We start from the raw sequence: 20,599 nt of genomic DNA, 5'->3' as shown, positions 1-20,599 counted from the left end.
TGCTCAATTCAGGGAGAGTGGTCAGGAGGACCTGAGGGCACTGACTAGGTGTAGGGAGGGCATAAGCACAGAAGATGTCATGTCCAACTTTCAAGACTACAAGGTCTTTGCCCAGGGGAGAACAGCTGTTCCAATGAGGGACACATTCTTAAATACTCTGAAGTCAGGTGTGTGTACTACTGTAAGAATTTGACACAAAAACTGTAGGGGTTCATTCTCAATAGCCTTTTCCATATCTAACACCTCCTGGCGGCAGGGTAGTGTCAACAGTTAAGGGATCCTTAAACAGGATAAGTAAGACAAGGAAAACGTAGTGCCATTCAGTACGGTTGCTGTCATCAGAATGAGAGACCGATAAAATATAACCTTATATTTTCCTATCTTTTCAGATGAGAGATGTGAACGGTTCAGGAGTTTGGTGACACTCCTGAAAATGTACTTGGTCCTGCCAGTCAGCACAGCTGTGTGTGAGAGAGGGTTCTCAACCATGAAACGGATCAAGTCTGACTGGAGGATCAGCCTCAGCTCAGTCCAGCTTCATAGGCTGCTATTTCTGTCAGTAGAGGGCCCAAAGTTGCAAGACTTTGATGCTGGATTGGTGGTGGAGAGGTGGTGGACCTGCAGCCAAAGGCAGCGGCGCCCAGGATTTAACCCCTGGGAATCAAGGCGTCGGTCCGAAGATGCAGAGGATGAATAGTGTTCCAGTTATGTTGCCGATATGACTTAACCACCTAGACAGACACACAGTCCATACTGAAGCCTGCATAAAGGTCAGATAGTTTTATTTTTTACACCAAGAGTCACCACTACCTCTGGTGATACACTGCACACAAGCATTATTAATAACAAGTATTACTTTGTATTATGGAGTCTGCAGATCCTTATTTCTTGTTGAAGGGGAACTCTATTCTTGGGACACGTTCCTTTCTACTGTTTCAACTGAATTGTATTAATATTGATAGTGTTTGAATGCTTTCAATGGTTTGTTCGAATTCTGCATTAGCAAAACACACAAAAATAAATGATAAAATTATAAATCTTTACCCGGACAAGTGACTTTTGTGCATGGACAAGTGAAACAAATGTACTTGTCCGAAGGACAAGTGCCTCAAAAAGTTAATGTCAAGCCCTGCGTAGTATCATCTAGTCACTGATTAGCATATTCTGTCATGATATAATCTTATATAGTCTTAATCTTATATATACATTTTATATAATCTATAAATCGTGTTCCAGGGGGAGAGGTTTATGTAAATTTTAGGCTTAGTGATGTAACTAACCCGGGAGGAATGTCATGTAGTCCCTACCAGCCGTTTGTTGTAGTCTTAAAAAACTATTTCTTTAAAAGCAAATATCTTCCTTTGCTTTGAACTTTGTAACTTTGCAGATGTTGTTTATGCTCAAACAGCAACATTACACACTAACTAAATTAAAAATGTGAAATCATAATCAACCACCCCTTTAAGTGGGATTTTGCAGGAGGGCTGGTAGATCAACTTGGCCACTATAGATTTGATTGAGTGTATTAGCTTAGCCAATCAATCTATCAATAAACAAACGAACAAATAAAAACAAATATTTTATTTATATTTAAAAAAAGAATATATATTTTTTATTAATTGATTTCAGATAGATAGATAGATAGATAGATAGATAGATAGATAGATAGATAGATAGATAGATAAAACGTTTCATAGGGGCATGACTACAAAATAGCAGCCCAAACTACACATTTTCATTCTCACACCTGTTACTATTTAAACGCTTCAAGTGACTGTTAGATTCTGGTCAGTTGTTTCTACTTCTACTTGTGTTTAACCACAGGGTCATCCCTCTGTGCTCTGCTAAACAGGAAGTTGAGTTTGTGAGAGCAGGGGGCCAAGGCTTGAGGTTACCTTCATGGCGTGCTGCAGATCTCAGCATCTGCTGTTTGCCTTTCCTGTTTTGACGGCTACTGTCTGGCTCACTCCAAATAATGCTTTTGGCACCAGCGCACCCTTAACTGCCCCACTCAGACCTCATATCGTTCCACACAAAAAGAGGAACTGACTTAAACGTACATCCTCTCTCTCTCCCTCACAACTCCCCAAACACACTGACAAACAAGGAACTCACCGTTCTCCAAACAGGCTTGGGAGAGGAGTCTGCCTGTTCAGTTTGTTTGTTTGATGGGTGAATCTACTCCCAGTCTGGGACAAATATCAGTTTTAAAAGGCTGATACGGACTTATGGTTTGTCCGTTAACTTATAAGGCAAGGTCTTGAAAATAAAGACATTTATCTTCACTGAATGAACACAATGTTCTTCTCTCTAGGGCCACTGCGGCCTTTTCAGCTGGAATGAGAATCAGTAATTGTGTGGTGAGATGTCCAAATAACAGCCTCTGTCCTACATGTTTATTTGGCTGTAGAATGGTAGAAGATGTGTGGTAAAATGGTGCTGGATAGGAAATTATAAACTGATGTAAGTGGATTGGATTATGGCTCATCCTTTTATTTAGCTATGGAAATATTCCTTTTATTATAATAGTTATATTATGTTTAATTATATTATATCATTAATATGATAATTACGACACTTTAATATCTAGGGTCCACGATAAACAAAAGGAAATCTAGTTCAAATCACATGCCAAGTTCTCTATATACACACACATATTATATAAACAAACTTATGTTAGATGCGATTAATTGCAATTAATCGATTTGAGAGCATAAATATACAAACTGGATAAATGGATTTATTTTTTAAATATTTATGAATGCATTTTTTTATATTTATAGATTTTTGTAAATATTTGTGAATATATACATGAATGCATTTATTGAATACAGTTTTTAAATATTTATAGATTTTTGTAAATATTTGTGAATATATACATGAATGCATTTATTGATTTATAAACAATGAATAAATAAAACCATGTTTCAAAAACTGGTCTCTTTTTCAGAAGAGCATGACTACACAACAGTAGACCAAACTACACATTTTTGTCACACCTGTTACTATTTAATTTAGAAATGTCATTTTATGAAAAAATTTACATTTTGGGGAAGTCACATAACCTGACTCTTTACAACATGAACTAACATTACCTTGTCATTAAAATATTGAATTATTCAATATTTGTCGGCTTACTGATCTTGACACACATTCATGATGGCCATCATATCATATATATCCTGCTTGATTATTTTTATTTATTTTTTTGCTTATTTAAAAACTTATTTACATTGTGCTCCTAAATTTTTATTTTTAACTCAGAAATGAAACATGCTCATCATAGAAGGTGTATTAATTCCATTATATATGAATTGCATTTTTATTTAATTATTTATCTTAAGCCAATTTACTCATGTGCTCATATTATCTTAAATAAATCTGCATACATATGCCCATATTTGTGTGTAAATCCCACGATAAGGGATTTGTTTATAGGCACTATAAATGAGTCCGTATGTAAACAGTATAGACATATAAAAGGAGGAAGGAAACATTAACACTTAACATAAGGTTTTCATGCAGATATTGCGTGAGTGTATGTCCTTAAATGCATGTGTTTGTATGGATATGCAATAGGTATGCACGTGTGTGACTGCTGATGCTTCTGAGCGGTTGTGATCTCTCTCGCTAACTCCCAACCATCTTAGTCAGCAAAGCTTTGCATTGGTTAAGAGTCTGCTTACAGAAATTACAAACCCGAAAAAGATAAAAGTCTTAAAATCGGTATAAATCCATCTGAGGGAGGGAGTGTCGGGAGGACGGGACGAAGGGGATTTGGATATGGCACAGAATTTACTCAGCAAAATTTCTAACAGCGTAAATCAGCATGAAGAGAGCGATGGAGTGGGGCGGCTGGGGAGCGGGATGGAGGTATTGTGTCAGTCACATCATGGCAGGCGAAATGCTACAGATGAAAATACTTAAGTGGGAAGAAAAATCTTCAGGAATCCAGGGTGGCTGAATGAATATATATATATATATATATATATATATATATATATATATATATATATATATATATATATATATATATATATATATATATATATATATTATTTATTTACACACACATACATATATATAAAATATATATTATTTTATACATACACAGAAACAAAACACAAAAGAAAATGCATCAAGTTCCTCAATCAAAGTGGTTGGGTTGCTATGAACATGTGGGTGACTGGTGTGTCAATGAATAGCACAGTCACTAACAAGCACATTTTTAATCTTTAGCTTTTGAACTGAAGGAATGGCACTTTGACTAAACATGCCGGACAACCAAGAAATACATGCTAAACTTTGATCATTATTGTTTGCAGGGCTTCCAAATTCTCCTAAATAGTCTTTAAAACATGTTTGCCTTTGATGTTGAACATTCTGATGAGCTGATGGAAACCCAAACTTAAGTGCAGACTGATGAAAGCTAAATATGCTAGCTTAAAGCGATAGTTCACCAAGACAAAAAAAAAAGGAAAAAAAATGAACTATCGCTTACCCTCATGTTGTTCCAAACCTGTGATTTTCTCTCATGTCGAGCTCTTCAGTCTATGCAAATACAATGATTGGGGACTGAAGATCACAAGGAAAATAATGTAAAAATCATCACAGAAATATCATAAAAATTGCCTATATGACTCACACACTACATTCAAAGTCTTTTGAAGCCATACAATGCTTTGTTCAGGAATTTTGTCATTATTTGAAGTCACCTTTATTTGTATTGTGCTTTATACAATACAGATTGTTTCAAAGCAGCTTTACAGCGATAAACAGGAAAATAATGATGAATGATGCTAACAGACTTCAATTATGCTGTAAAGCAGCTCTAAAAAAGACAATAGTGCCATTATTCATCTGAAGTCAGTGAAGTGTTGATTCAGTTCAATAACTATGAGAAGTTTAGCAATTATGAAATGAGTTTAATTCAGCTATAAAGCAGCTCTGCAGAAAACAGCGATGTCATTATCCAGTTCTCATCCAATAGAGCCAGGGCAGTCAAATCAATAATACTGTCCCAACCAGGGGGCGGTTCTAAGGTCAGTGGATATTCGGGGCTTTAGCCCAAACTAAAATTGGGTATTTTTATTTAAATGAATTAATTAGTTATAAAAGCGATTTAAGGGAATAAAGAAAAAGAAAGGCTTATTGTATTAGTGAAATAATCAAAACTATTTGTAAGTAATATTTTATTTTTAGGTATGCATACATTCGCTCTACATGAATCAAGGAAATGATAGCATATTTTCAATTCAAAAAGGCAAAATTTAATGAATAAAAAAAAGTTGAGTAATTTGCGTCACCGGATACTGTCGAACTGTAGTTGAACATTTCTATTGTAAAACAGTTGTCAAATATTAAATGTTTATCTACTTACATTTTACCAGGCATTCGTTCACTGTTAACACCCTTCTGTGAATGGTAAGCTCCGTTTTCTTTAATCATTTTGACATTGATGAGCTAGACCACTGAACTTTTAGTCATCCCAACAACAAAAAGAGCGGTGCGTAATAAAGTGCATCAGAGCAGCATCAAGAATTTCAAATACATTGCAGTAAATCCCTTATTTGCATCTTAAGTTCATTGGCAATAATAATGACAGGTTTGCGAAAGTGTAGAACTCGGTGAGCTTGCGCAAAACATCTTCAGCACAGACTCATTTAAACGCCTCTGATTGGCCGATGCGTTCAACAGACATGTCTGTGATTGGCTACAATGCTCAACGCTGCAAAAGCATGTTGTAAGTACCTTTAATGCAAAGGGAAAAATATAAATAAAACTGTAAAATGCACTTTTCATGATTAGGTAATGATTAATTGATTAATTGTTTTGCTCTATGAGAAAGACAAGGTAACAAAATATTCAGGGCTTTACCAAAAAACATTCAGGGCTTAAGCGCCCTTAGCCCAGCCCTAGCGCCGCCACTGGTCCCAACTAAGCAAGCCAAAGGCAGCAGTCAAGGAACCAAAAATCTATCAGGTGACAGAAATGGAGGGGGACTTGGGAGAAACTAGGCTCAGTTGGGGGGGGGGTGCAGGTCTCCTCTGGTCGAACGAACATGGCGTGATTATGATTCTAGGCTGCATCACGAGTCAGATTGCGGATTGATCGATCAGAAATTCAGAGAGTGGATTGATCTTCATTCTCTGACGATCTTTCCCCCATTGAGTTAATTGAGTCTATTGAGTGATTCGAATCCAAGGACCAGCTCAGTATGTTTTGTGAGCTAATCATTCAGGTTTTGTCAATCATTGACTAGACTCTGAATAATTTGCTCACAAAAGGGACATATGTCCTTTTACATCAATGTGACTTTCAGTGAATAATTACTTCCATTTCAGTTTGTTTCTCACACAAACTATTGTATGACTTGGAATAAATTGCATATGACTTACTTTTGTGTCATATGAACTTTATGATACTATAATGGTGACTTGATATCCTTTTTAAAGCTTGAAAGCTTCGGTCACTATTCATTGTTATTCCTCGGCAAAAAGTGTGGACAATTAAATTTCCCAAAAATTGCTGTTTGGAATTTAACATAAAAGAGTAAATCATAAAATCATCACTATTAGTAAATAAAGACATGATGCCGATTGGTAAACTCTTCCTACTGAGAAATGCAAACCATAAATCTATCTAACAAATGCTTCTAAGTTTTTAAAAGGATAAAATGAAAATCCTTTTATTTAGTCATTATTATGTCGACCCAAACCTATTTGACTTTCTTCTGTGAAAAACAATGCTTTTGGTTAGCATTGACCACTGACACTGAATTATGGACAAAAAAATAAACATTTCTCAAAATATTTTCTTCTTTACTGAAGAAATTCATACAGGTTTGGAATGACATGACAAGTTAAATTTTTGGGTGAACTATCCCTTTAAGAAGTACACAGTCAAAATCAAAAGTACTTTTTGACTTGTTGTGTTCTACAACTTTCCAGTAGATCTCATATGTTAGACTATTGCACAATTTTCCTTTTGTAAGATTATCAATGAAATTCTCATATATCAGAAACAAGTGCTCCTAAAGCTTTCATCACTTTTTTAATTAAAAAGCCTTTCTGTTAGATGTGATAAGAAGGAGATCTCACGAACAAAACAAGAAAATAAAAACCTCCATAGCCATGAAAAAAAAAAATAATAATCCATAATTCATTGTCTTCTGTCTAGTCTGGGGGCAAAAGTCATAGTGGCATCTATTATTGATCATACTTATGTTATTAATTCACAATACGAGTTTGAGGAAGAGCTAGACATGAGATCTGACAGTTTCTGCTGTGCATGGTGATCTTCAGAGTACAGCATTATAAGTGCTGTCTTTAAGAAAGTCTTACATGAGAGAGCAATGAGTGCTAAATCCAGTTTGCAGTTCCTCTTTTTAAAACATTATTAAAACCTGTATCCTTCACTGTTCACCTAAATGGTGTAACAAAACATACTACAAATTACAACAAACCGAGCACTTAAAAAATCTGTTATATAAATCCTGTTATTGTTTTACTCCTAAAGATTAATTGCCTGATTGAGCTGTCAGAATGATTCAGACTGAATCGTAAACTGATTCATACTGTTTTGCTAAAAATGTTTGACTAATTCATTGTAAACAATCGACTCATCTGATTCACACATGAATCACTCTAGAACCGCCGACAGAGAATACGGAACTGACTTTGATTGCCAAATCATTGTGAGGGAAAATGTAACACAGTAGAGAATTTCAATGTCTAAATCATATAGTACAATAGAGGAGAATATGGACACATGTATCAAATCAAGGTGTTTTTTTCCTCCTTGAGTATGAGACCTCAATTTTATACAGCAGCCCAAACTAAGAAAACACAAAATTTGCTGCAAATTCTGATATTTATATTCAGTGTTGGGGGTAACTCATAAGTAACTCGAGGTATGTAATTAGATTACTTTTTCAAGTAACTAGTAAAGTAACGCATTACTTTTTCAATTTACAACAAAATGTCCAAGTTACTTTTTAAAATAAGTAACGCTAGTTACTTTTTCACATTTATTGACTGACAGCTCTCCTGTCCCCATGTTGAGAGAAATAAAGTGAGGAGGTGTTGTGTGCGCTGTGTAAACATGATAGTTATTTTAGTAGACTAAATGTGAACATTCATTTACTCATCTCACTTGCACAAAAACATTCAGTATTCCTCAAAATGATTAAAAACATGCAATCTCAGAATTGTACGCACAACTTTTATAATTAACTATATTAAATTACACAAATGTACTTTATGTATTTAATCTCACTTTATTAACCAATGTCTTTGCTGCTGCATTGATCTAATTCAACCATACTAATAAGCAAAAATTACTTTAGATTAGATTTAGAAATGAGAGTGTTGAACTTCCTTCTCCTGTATCCTATTGTTCTTTAATCCAGAATAGCAGCAAAGCTGAAAGATTTGTCTCTACTGTACAGGCGTAAATATGCATTTCCTTCAGCCTGAGGCTTATTCATTTCACTTTTGTTTGTTTTTTTTCCACTTTTTTATATTTTTTATTAAAAAACAAACAAGCAACCCCAGCCCAGGTGATACAAAGTAATGCAAATGTAATTTAACGCACTACTTTTCATAAAAAGTAACTGACGCAATTAGTTACTTTTTGTGGGAGTAACGCAATATTGTAATGTATTACTTTTAATTTCATGATCAAAGCTCTGTAATTGTATTGCTTGGGTCAAAACATGATACAATGCAAAACAATGATGATTTAGAGATGTACATATAAATGTCCCTCAAAAGCCTGTTGATACTCACATTTTTAGCAAAAAAAAAAAGTATGGATAATCAAGTAAACCAAAGTTGCTTCAGTCCAGTAACGGTGTATTCACACGGTGCATTCTCATTTACTTTGAATGGGTGATGTAATGCTTTACCGAACTGAAATGTGGGTTCTGCTGCATCGCGTCACTGGCGTTGCTTGCGGCAGAAGTTGAAAAATTTTCAACTTTAAGCGCCATCGCAGGCATCAGCTAATCAGATACCTATACCAGCCTATACAAATACCCTAGCCAATTGCGTTCATGCAACACCGGAAAGTAATGTATTTGGCTGCTGTCACTATGACGGTCGCATCAGCACCAAGCTCCTGACATGCCCTCCGTCAAGCGTCAAGGCTGACGAGCCATGTGAATGCACCATAAGTGTTCATCTTAAAATATTTCTTACAATATAAAAGTTATTCTTATGTTTACTTTTTTACAATTATTATAGATTTTCTAAGGCCTTGGAAATTTGTATCAAATATGATACAATAGGCTTTATAGGGTAAAGACAGCTTTGCTACTGTACTGAAAAATAGCCACACTACTACCTCACTACTGAGAAATGTAGTTAAACTAATAGCGTCAGTATCTGTAGCAATGCTACGGCCCATTGCCTGGATGTGGATGGAGCTGTAACACACACGTGTCTCTGGAGAGCGGTTGAATTTCAGAGTCTGTCACTGGTTCTTCCTGTGGGGGAGGTCAAAGGGGAAAGAGCTAACACAGGGTAACTGAGCGGCCCCTGAACAAAAGAATAGATGGCAGGAGAGAGAGACGTGAGAGAAATGGTGGGAGTCCCATACATCACCCTTTCTCCTGGCCTGCAGGATGCCCCCCGTTCACGATTTGTTACCGCCAGGAAGAAACAGCCCTGTCATTGTGAGCAAGTAGGTCAGTGGACCCCAAGCAGCTGAGAGAACACAAATCAGTCAAATACACCCGAGAAGAGCACTGAGGACAATGAAAACATTCGCTTTGAACAAGAATTACATCAAACGAAGTTAATGCTCTACAAAACCAATATGAGCATTATGTTACTAAAAGGATGAAAATTTAAAACCTTAAAGTAGTTTTGGCATAACGCTGTAATGTTATTTAGGATTTTGTTTTAAAAAAAACTGCTTATAGCAAAAAAAAAAACTTTTAGCCACCAAGTCAAGTCATGTGCGACAAAGTCGTAGTGCCAGTTCAAACAACATACAGAAAAATAAAACTTTTTTTTTTATAAAAAACTAAACAAAAAAAGATAACAGTTCCCTGAAGACCTTCATTACTGTGTGTTAAGGTCAATAATTTAAATATCAAATAATTGGTCCTTTTTTATGACAAGGCATGGTTAGATTATACACTGCCATGTGGTGTGACTCTGCAAGTAATGATAGTAATTCATTAATAATTCATGATTTTTGTAAAATATATTTTTTACCTTGAAAAATGTGTTTAAAAAGTTTTAGAATATAATGATCAAAAAGTGAACACACATTCAAAGTATAAAGAAAATATGTTGTTACTTTTTACTTGGTTACACCGCAACATCTTTAAAGTCATTAAATTGAAAAGGCAATAAAAGGTTTCCAACATGAGTACAAATAGTACATTTAATGGTTGATTCTTACATTTCAGTCCTCAAATATGTGGTTACAATTATCCTTGCATTCAAAACCAATTCAAAACAAAGATTTCCTGCCTGTATGCAATAATCAATAGTAATGACAGCCTGAAACCACCATAAGATAAAACAAGTATGACTGACAGGCAAATGTGTTTATCTATAATCACCTCTGGTTACATATGCACTTCAGTGTGCACTGTGTGTTTACAATCGTCCTGAAAAGGCATAGCCAAAAGGGTTAATGCAATGAATGACATTGGACCTCACTGTCAATCCAGGACACAGCTACAAACACACACACAGCATAAGACAGACATCTACAAACACCCACGCAGGGGGCCTAGCATCTGGCTAAGCTATCAACGCTCTTGTAACGTCTCTTGTCAATTTACGGGTCCTGTTTTTCTAAGTTAGTGCTCACTGCGGTGCTTTAAATATGCAGCTGAAGAGGCCAGATCCCCATCTCTGACCTCAATACGGCCTGCTATACACTCTTATCACAACACACACAACCGAACGAAAAAGGAAATAGAGTGGAGAGCAAAATACTCAATGACCACTGGGCACAGGATTGTGTAAACCACTGAAGCAGCTTGGCAGCAGTGTGCCGGGATAATTTGGACATCAAGCTGAAAGCATAGTGGAGCAACAAGGTCAGCATGACAGGTTAGAGAAGTGTGGGAAAAGTATGGCATTCGGCCGTCGGCCTTGATTACTCACTACTTCTGAAGGAGCCAGGTCCAGTTTCTCTACAGGCTTGGCTTAAGAGCGACCAAAGTCATCTGTCTGTCACTGCCGGTTTCCAGTCACACAGACAAGCAAACAATGAGGAGGAAGTCATGAAATGAACCACAGCCTCTGGTTTCTGTTGTGTCTCGGAAAGGCCTCAGCTCCCACACAAGAATCTGTGGCATGGACAAAAGAGAGAAGGTCAAAGATGATTCCGGAAACAACAAGGTTCTGGCCCAGAGCGTGTGTAAAAACCCCGTCCTACTGTTATTTTAAGCTATCAGGAACGCATTCCTTCCGAGCTCTGGGTTTTCAAACACTTATACAATCAGCCAGAAGGCTAGGCAGGGAGAAAGACCTGTGCGTTTCTGACCAAGCTACACTTTTAGAGACTAAACTCTGGGAGTCTTAGGGTTTTCTTTGTGTCCTTTTCCAAAGGATTGGATGAAAAAAAAAAAAAAAAAATTGTAATTCTGTCTTAATTCACTTACCCTCATGCCAGTTTAGTTCTTGCACAAAACACATTAGGAGACATTTTAGAAGAATTTACTGTTTGCTATAATTAGTAAATGGGAAGTCTCCAGTAAGATAGCTATGTAAATGTGTGTATGATTGAATGACTACTGTTAGTGCTAAAACAGGTGAGAGGTCGTATAAATATACCATTCTGAGTGAGACACACATTAAGGTGGAGAAAAAGAAAAGAAAAATCAACAGAACTGTTAAATTTATGTCATTCCAAAGGTTGTTTCATGTGGTTAGGATTCATGTGGATACAGCATTAGCATACTTTACATTTCAGGACACAAACTGCAGCACACACCCACCCACACTCTCATACAGGTCCTTCATTCAGGCCTGTGGGCTGTGGAATGTGAGTGTGTCCAGGTGCAGACCGAAAAGACTCGGGACTTTCCCCCTCAGCCCTACTGATCCCTGTAGCAGAGCTCATGACTCAATATGGACACACATGAGAGAGAGAGAGAGAGAGAGAGAGAGAGAGAGAGAGAGAGAGAGAGAGAGAGAGAGAGAGAGAGAGAGAGAGAGAGAGAGAGAGAGAGAGAGAGAGAGAGAGAGAGAGAGAGAACATGGCCACTTGCCTATTGAAATTTTTCCCACCTCTTCCCTATCAGCAATAGCTAAGTTTACCCACAAGTCACTGACAAGTGCTCTCTAAGGACTCAGTAGCAGGAAAGGAAGTGTGAAAAAGCCTCTCTGGTAATTATTTATGAATATACCCCACTTTTACACCTATCAAAATATATTTCGGTGCTTAATAACTGAGGCTATGAATGGACCCTTGTGCCATACTTTGCTGATCTATAGGATATAGAGTTACACACCTTTGCAGAGGAATCTAACAGTCAATTGATTCCCTGAAAAACACAAACATTAAATTGGACATAAAAATTGCATAGAGGATTCCATCTCAAGGCAGTGTGTCAAATACGTGTGTATCTGGATGCAGTACAAACTTACAATCTTTCTAAAGCCTTAAGATAGTAGTTAGTTACATTGATTCCTAAACTGGATTAGGAAATTGACCAGATTACCAGCTGGTAGGAACTTGGCTGGACGGGTAGACCATCTTGGTCAAGCTGGTTAGGGCTGGTAAACATCTCTTCTGGTCAGGCGATATATAGATATAGATAAACAGTCGACACACTCTAATGGGAAATTGTTTTGGCAAATTGGGTCCAATTTACATGAATATGTATGATTTCACTTATAAATTTTCATACAATCTGTTTACACCACACTGGGGTGGACTTTCATGCTTACTTTGTTTTTTTTTAAATCTGATGTTTCCATACAAATTACATTGTACGAATACATACACATTTTTTCATGAGGTCGGGTTAAAATTTCATTATAAAATTTCACAAAAACACTAACTTTTTACAAAGTTAGACTAAAAGGTGCACTCACTTTTACCGTTGCTCAGTGAAATGTCGCAGGCAAAAGAATACTGGACCATGAATTACTGGATTACAGGACTAATGACAACAAAATACACATCCAAACTTAATCTTCAGGCTACCAAACAAACCTAAATAACTGCTTTTCAAACAGCCATTTTATCATTTTTGATGTGTACTTTTTTTGGTCGAAAGTTGGCTTTGTTTCCAAGCTATGAATCTCCAACCACACAGAGGTCACTTTGCTATTGGTCGAATTCACGTGTCAAAGTTATTTGCCACCGGAAGTCCATAGGTGAAATTCCTCATCACATAGATTCCCATTGAAATAACTGGTTTTTTTGCCACACAGATTTTTGCTGAGCAATGGTCGGTAAATGTGAATTGGACTACAATTGGGCCCAGTGTTGTGCAGTAAATCCGATGGAGCTGGGACTAATTATTATTATTTTTCCCTTTTAATGTTGTTGTCGCATGTTGTGTGCGTTACTGAATCTTTGAGTCCAAGACAAATGTCCTGAAAAAGAACAATATTCTACTAAGACTACGCTTGTTTCAAAGGAATGTCAAGCAAAAAAACACTGTGAGCAGCTTGAGCACCTTAAGATGTTGTGACATTGTTTTACCAGGAGGGTAGTCCAAAGGTAAAGAGCAGCAAGGACTGACCGTATCTTTAGAGCACATATGCTGGAATTGATCAAAATATGGCAGTTCTCTGAGTTCACAGCTGTGCTGCCTGCCTGAGCTGGGCCAAGCTGGCAGTGGTCAACAGCTGAGGCAGAGCTGGGCACCAAAGCAGCTCTGTGACAGCCCACATTCCCCCAGCTCAACAGCCAAACACTTCTTTAAAGAGCCTGATTATGCATTCCCAGCCTTCAGCAGTAAAGCGGTCCTTTAAAACGAATGACACTGGATTCTCAGCACTTAGCACTGACGTTTCTCTCCATAGATCGTGCCGCCACAGTCAGAGGAGGCCGTTTGAAGCACATTCTCAAAGTTCCTTCACACAGCCAGTGAGTGCGTAAAGAGACCACTTGACCTCATAATCAAGCTAATTAATAAAGCAAGCTTCTAGCAAAGGCACATTGTGATTAAAAAGGCAAAATGACTCGGATTTATAATGAAACTTGGTCACATGAAAATGCTAAGCGAGAAAATTTACTTAGGAATTAGCATATGAGTGCCAAGCTATTTTTACAATGAATTGTCTGCGGTTTGTGTGCCAACAGTATTTTCTAATGTACTTTCCATCACTGCTAACTGTGTACAACTGCTGTATATCCATTGCTTTAAGTTACAGTAATCCAGCAAGCAGCTGCAAAGGGCTAAAAAAGCCACATGATTTGAAGCACTTGCCAGATGCCTGCCATCTTTGAGTTAAACACACATCAAAAGTTCTTCACTTAACACTCTGGAGGGGGTGGGGGGAGAGAGAGAAAGATAGAGATGGTGGGAGAAAGACAAAGAAACAGAGAGGGAAAGAAAATAATGATAATAAATGAAAGCATGTGTGTGTGTAAGTGTGTGGGGACAGTCAAAGGCCTTTTTTACACCATACGTACAAGCACTAAGTGAAGCAGCAGCATGACTGCAGTTGTTCTTTCACACTGACAGCATTTCAGCTAATATTTTTTTGTTTGTGAACGAATGACTAATTCACTTGACACTTTTTTTTTCGACTGAAGCCTCTCAGTTTTGATTTCCTGCCTTTAAAGACTGACTATGAGCAGATAGCATTCAAGTGTGATTCTATCTTCTACAGATTCAAAATGATTCGCAAATTTGAAACATCGTTTTTCAAAATGTTAGTAATACATTGTCAGAAAAAAAAGGGGAAAGTCAGCTGTGAGAGCAGTGCAGCACCCGTACATTTTGTTTTTAAAACAATCCAACACATTTTATGCATTTGTAATTGCAGCGTAAATGCATTCATGCCACCTCTGAACTGCATTAAACAGTCAATGTAAATAAATCTAAATCTAAATCTAAAACACGTCTACAGTGCAAAGATGGCTTTTGTTGTTGCTGGTGATTGACAAGATCCCTGTTAGTGTCTTATTCTAATTTAATTTATGGATTACATATAATAATGAAAGGCAGGATCATGGTCGTTCAATTTGGCATGTTCCAGCAGCTGAGAAAATTGAGAAGAAAAAGACATGTCTGCTTTGTTATCATTTGTGGGGAAATGCTAATGATGCTTAAACACACTTTCTAGAGTCTCTTAGTATATTTGTACGCACAAATTTTAATAACGAATAAGAAGACTTGTTTTGGTGTTTGGTTGTCTCAGTGTTTGGTTGAGTGAATAATTCAGTGACTCATCATTTATAACACTCATTAAAGCCACTCACTTGACACAAAAACTAAATGAATCAGTTGGTTGAATAGTGCTTATATCGCACATCATTTTAGTAATTCCCGCAGGTTTCGCGCCCACACCAAAAGCATGTGCACCACTGATCTATATGGCACTCTTATAAAGCTCCCTCTCAAACAGCTTGCTAGTACCAAAGTGACAATTTTTTTTGACTTATTTCACTAAAACGGTCAAACACATACAAAATTGTCAAAATGGCCATCTTGTTGAGTATTCAGGTAAATACATTCAGTTTTACAACGTAAATAGTAAAGAGAAAACATATGCTGTATGACAGTATATTGGATCCGTGCATACGCTCTTAAAGTGACAGCAGCCTAAAACCCTGCTGCTGTCTGTCATGTTAATCAAAGAACAAAAGACAAAGAGAAAATCACTCGTTGCTCTTGACTTTAATTCTATGCATTAATCTGCATTTAATCATTTATAATGAAAACTATCCAGTGTTATTTTACATTTGATTACTTTAATTTCTGTAGTATTTACCTGAATACTACTGTTAGACCCACCTGAAAATCTCAAAGCCATGTTTATTTCATTTGTCTCTTTATTCTATTGTATTTATTTGTGCTATCATAGGCAATTTGTTCAGGCATATTTGTTTACTGACGGGTCTTTTTTTGGTAAATGTAGTTCTCTGTGTAAGTTATTACATCAAAATTACACAAATTATCTTTATGGTGGTATACAAGCAGTTTTCCCCCTGGTATCGTAAATAGATTTTTCAAGGTATCGTCTCAAAGTTGGAAATTCCAGTCCAAAAAAGTGATTTCTAGGTTAGAACACTAAGTATTTCAGCCAGAAATTATAAAATCGTAATCAGAAGTTAAAAACTGTTTGAAGTTGACTGTCATGAAGTCAAACTTACATGAGAGCACTTTTAGATTCACCATTGGCCAAGCATTCACATCTGCAGTTGCATCATTGCAAGTATGTTTATGGCCAAAGTGACAGGAAGTTTGAGGGCACTTTAGGTCCTGAGAGTCTTCTTTAAAAGACTGTATTAAAGTCAATGCTAAGAACAGGAAGTCAGGTGATACAAAAAAAAAAAAAAAAAAAAAACAAACACCCGCTCAGTCAATATACCTCAGACAAGCATACATGAACAGAAAGAGAAAATAGGTTAGTCACAGAACGCTTAGTCACAGCTTTGAGCTGGGCCGCCACACACGGCGAAATAGATTTGGTTGTGGTTCCTGGCACAATGAGGTCTTTCACATGCTGCCCTGAGGGTGGTCCACTTTGGCCGATCCTATCAAGCGGCCCTCCACAGTGAGATATCTGACCAGTCACCATGACAACAACCTACCAAACACAGAGCGCTCACACAGGTGCGTCAAGCCACACAGGTGCTTTCGGTCGGAGAATAGAGAGGGGTCATGGGAAAGGATGGAAAAAGAGTTTCTAAAGACAGAGGTATACAGTGAAAGGCTAGTAAGAAAGCACAAAACAAGATTGTACCAGTCTTTATAAATGCACCCACCGCTTTCTGAGATCTGTGGCCTCGCAGGGGAGCCGATGACGTAACATGTATGTAAAGGTCAGATCTATATGGGAATTACTCACTCACACATACAGTACAAGTGCGCACGCACACACACACACACACACAGGACATTTGATTTATCCATGCACACACAAAAAAAAAAACATGTAATTAAAAAAAACGTATTTTTCTCTTTGCAAATCGTCTCATACGTAACAGAAGACAGAAACTAGATCTCCACGAGTCAAACTTGAGGCCCGGGAGGGGGTCGGCAGATCATTTGAGAGAAAACTAAATATTATTTATATAAATATTATTCTTTATATAATATAAAATATTATTTTATAACATGTAATATGTTATGTCCTTTGTTAGTGCATTTACAGAATTTACTGATCACTGATTTGTTCTGCTTTTCACAATTAGTCAGAAATAATGTGATAAATCACAAACGTATTTATTCTACGGACCGCACTAGTTTCTAAACAGTCAAATATAAAAACTGTAAAATAAATGTTTATATTTCTTATATCACTTATATTTCTTATATCACTAACAGGGGCTGAAAAGAGATACACTGTCAACATACAAAATAAATATTGTCCAGATAATGTTTTAATTTAGTATATTTAATTACAATATAGTAACAGTATGAATGTCATACAATACTTTATAAATGTGATTCAAATATCACTCTTAATATTTTCACACACTGTATAAATAGGCCTTTATTCATGAAAATATACAGCTGCCTGTATATTTTAGGAATTGGACCCCTTGCAATTTTTGGGGGACCTTGGCATCAAAAAGTCTGTCCCAGACCGAAATTAAATTAAAATGTAGAACAAATTGAGACTTTTTCTTCCCAATAAACTGTTTTTAACACTTTTTTTTGCCAACACATTTGTCAGATTTGCCAACAACAAGTCATCTGAAATCAAGGGTTACGAATACAATATAAACTCAAATATTTCTCATCAAATTTTCAATAGCAAATTATCCAAGCTGTCCTTTCTACATTCATCTTATAGCCGTCTAATCTGTATCCATTATAGAAATTTAAGGAGAAACATCTGAGACGAGGTTAATTCTTAACTGAGTAATTCATTAATTCCATTAAGCTATGAAAGCGCAACATCAGAGGGATAAAAATTTCTCCTGGGCTCAGTTGCTACCATGTTTGTTGATGTCTCCTTTTACTACCAAGTCATCTTATGAAACAAGACCTATTTGAAAGGCTGAAATGAAGAAAGCAGAGGGCTTTTAAGTCGCAGATTATGTTACGACCTGTCACAGGAAAAGAACCAGATATAAACGTATGCCTTGCTTAGCATCAAACCCATGAGCGTGGGGTAGATGAAACCGGTAGCATGCTGAGAATTGTGCATGTGCTAAAGTGAGAGGAGGTGGGTGTGCTCCTTTCCTTGCATGTGTGAGGTGGCCAGAAAGTTGTGTATTTTTGTTTAAAGTCGGTGCCCAAGTAAAACATAAAGGCATCATTACTCGTGTGGACCCTTGCTGAATGAGAAACCTCCCCGCACGAGCACTGAGGCCGCCTTATGGATAACATACGTCTGCGGGGGGAAAGGGAGGTATAGAGAGCTACGAAATGAAAATAAAAGCTGCGAATCAATAATCATGTTTGACAACGGCAACTGACTGGAACTGGAAATATTTCAGAGAGGAACGCAAGTGTGCGAGATGCAGCAGTTCACAGGGTGTGTTTTGTCAAAGGCGGCCACTGTTACCGCTGCCAAAAGTTGCATTCCACCCCCAGACTGGACGGCTTTAGGATCTGCACTCAGGCAGGAGGGGGGGGGGTTGGTGATTTTCATCATACTTCACTAACGCCCTGTGTTTTGATACCGTCAGAATTAATGAGGAACATGTCCACCTTGCACATACATCAAACATCTAGTCCATACATCAAACCACAGGCTAGGAAAATAAATGCTGACTTATCATAAGGCTCCAGTTCTTTCTAGTTTCTCCCCAGAAAGCAATACATATTCCCTCAAATATGTGGTTATTTTGAACTTCAAGAAATTTTATATAGATGTTTTAAACAACTGACTGAAGCTGAAAGTCTTGAGCACAGAATAGCGCTGTGCCCTCACAACACTTTATTTAGCTGAATTCCAACACTGCAAGTGAGAAAGTTTGAGTATGTGTTTCTGCCCAGTCAGCCCAATGTCAGAAAGAAATGATGTGCATGCAAGGAATCAGCCAGAGGATTAGACCACACTTTCAACTATGCTGCTCTCCCTCTCTTCGAATATTATGTAGAGTGCATGTACAGTATGTTTTAGAAGAGATCGGGTTGACTATAAGTCATCATCATATATACATGTGAGGAGAAACTGTAAAAGCATGTACGTGTATGTCAGAGTGTGTTCGTATTTCTAATTTATGGGGACATGTTTGCCCTCAGATGGGGACCAATTCTGAAAAACCTTAAGGGAATTTCCACAAAAGTGGTTCATCAATAAAGTAAATAAGGATTAGAATACTTTACGTATTAGTGCTTATCTTAACTTTATTTAGAACAATAGGAGCCTATTTAATTATTATCTAATTAGTTTTTTATCCCGAGAAAGATTTTATTTAATTATTTTTACATGGTGACATTTTCATTATACACGCACACACATCTTATTCTCATTACTGCTTTTAATTCATGCTTAAAGAAATCTAGACATCAACTCTAGAACCAAAGAAATGGAACAGCAAAATGTGCATGATGAGATTTATAGTTAGTTATGTGATCTATTTCATTACACATTTTATGTAATATAGTCTGATTACTTTTTTATTACTTTTGACCTAGCTGTATCTTGAAGCATATTGATATAACAATTCTGAAGTAAGAACTTATTCCACTCGTTGTTATCAACAACAAATCAACAAGCTCTCTCAAACTGGGGTTTGCGCAGGAACTAGGGATGCACAATATATCGGCCACCATAACGGTATCGGACGAAATATGTTCATTTTTAATGTTATTGTTATCAGCCCGATAAGAAAATTTGCCCGATATATTAAAACCGATATATAATTGATTATTTCCTTAAAGGAGCACTTCACCCATGGGAACATTGATCTTCATTGAAAGTGGGTCATATATGTAGTCGAAATGTAAAATAAATTTTGAATTTGGTGCCTTCTTGACCGAGGAAAGAAAGAAAGTAACTTCAGGACGCATTTGTATGAAAGACAACAACTCCCACAATGCACCACATTGCACAGCTGCGCAAGCCACTCCCACTAATCCAGAACAGCATATGAATTACTCATCCGTCCATAAGGCTAGCTACCTACAACCGGAGCTTGAAATTCATTTCACACAAAATGTCTAACGTTAGTTATTTGGCGAACTCATTAATGAATTACTCCTCATTTGTATTTCTTTCGAAATGGTGAATTATTGCATGGTAACGTTACCGGGATGTTCAGTCAGATGCGGTGCGACCGTGCGAAACTAGGATGGTTCACAACACAAACGTCCGTGTCCTCGTCTGATTCAGAGATTTCGTCTAGGAGAAATTCTTTGCCGCAGACGGACTCTATCTCTGTGTTCGTAGCGGTTCGTAGTTGCATAGTGAGATCACCGGCGCCACCAGTCCGCCCTAACTCGAGCCAGTCTGGGGTTCTCGTCCGCGACAGGCAGGTCTTCCGC

General features: G+C 37.1%; 1 long non-coding RNA gene across 1 annotated transcript in view; it reads right to left on the bottom strand.

Moving 5' to 3' along the window:
* LOC311299379 overlaps nt 1–20,599 on the bottom strand; it is a 143,406-nt gene that overhangs the window by 107,516 nt on the left and 15,291 nt on the right. Inside the window, exon 2 of the long non-coding RNA XR_014629110.1 lies at nt 11,130–11,314. This is a non-coding gene — a long non-coding RNA (uncharacterized lncRNA). The remainder of the gene's footprint in view (nt 1–11,129; nt 11,315–20,599) is intronic.

The sequence above is a fragment of the Rutilus rutilus genome (assembly GCF_951802725.1).
Source record: "Rutilus rutilus genome assembly, chromosome: 11".
In the NCBI taxonomy this organism is placed as follows: domain Eukaryota; kingdom Metazoa; phylum Chordata; class Actinopteri; order Cypriniformes; family Leuciscidae; genus Rutilus; species Rutilus rutilus.
This window is presented reverse-complemented; position numbering and strand designations above follow the sequence as displayed.